General features: G+C 48.7%; 1 non-coding gene across 1 annotated transcript; it reads left to right on the top strand.

Moving 5' to 3' along the window:
* Positions 1–479: 479 nt before the first annotated feature.
* TRNAA-AGC lies at positions 480–552 on the top strand. Its single transcript has one exon. It is a non-coding gene; the product is annotated as a tRNA-Ala (tRNA).

Here is a 552-nt window from a genome sequence, read left to right as displayed (position 1 = left end):
CTTCAGTCACATGGGCCAGTCCCTGCATACCTTGCTGAGTCACAAGGCGTGTCTGCCTTCTCTCCATGGGTCAATTGTGTAGCTGATGGTCCTTAATGGGCCATCAAGCAGGCTAGGCAGAGCTAACACTAGCTTGTCTGGGATGCTTTCCCCAGAAGCAGAGCATAATACAAAATACAGACAGTACAGAGCCAATACTTATAACTTCAACTACAAAATGATACACAGACATACAGACAGCATAATCATAACCAGCAACCCAGAACCTGGTCTTAGACACCTTATATGACCCCCTTTACATCAGATTTGGTGCCACTACAGGACCTTGGTTGCAACCCATGTTCTATATGGTCCCAATTTATATCAATAACGTCACACCTCCCTTGCCTGACCCTTTTGGAAGGAGTCACCGGCTGGTGCGGGGAACGATGTGGCCTCCGTTATCAAATGGATGGATCAAGACACCACCTGCCAAGGTAGGGGAATTAGCTCAAGTGGTAGAGCGCTCGCTTAGCATGCGAGAGGCAGCGGGATCAATACCCGCATTCTCCA

This window comes from Mauremys reevesii, linkage group 12, assembly GCF_016161935.1.
Source record: "Mauremys reevesii isolate NIE-2019 linkage group 12, ASM1616193v1, whole genome shotgun sequence".
In the NCBI taxonomy this organism is placed as follows: domain Eukaryota; kingdom Metazoa; phylum Chordata; order Testudines; family Geoemydidae; genus Mauremys; species Mauremys reevesii.
This window is presented reverse-complemented; position numbering and strand designations above follow the sequence as displayed.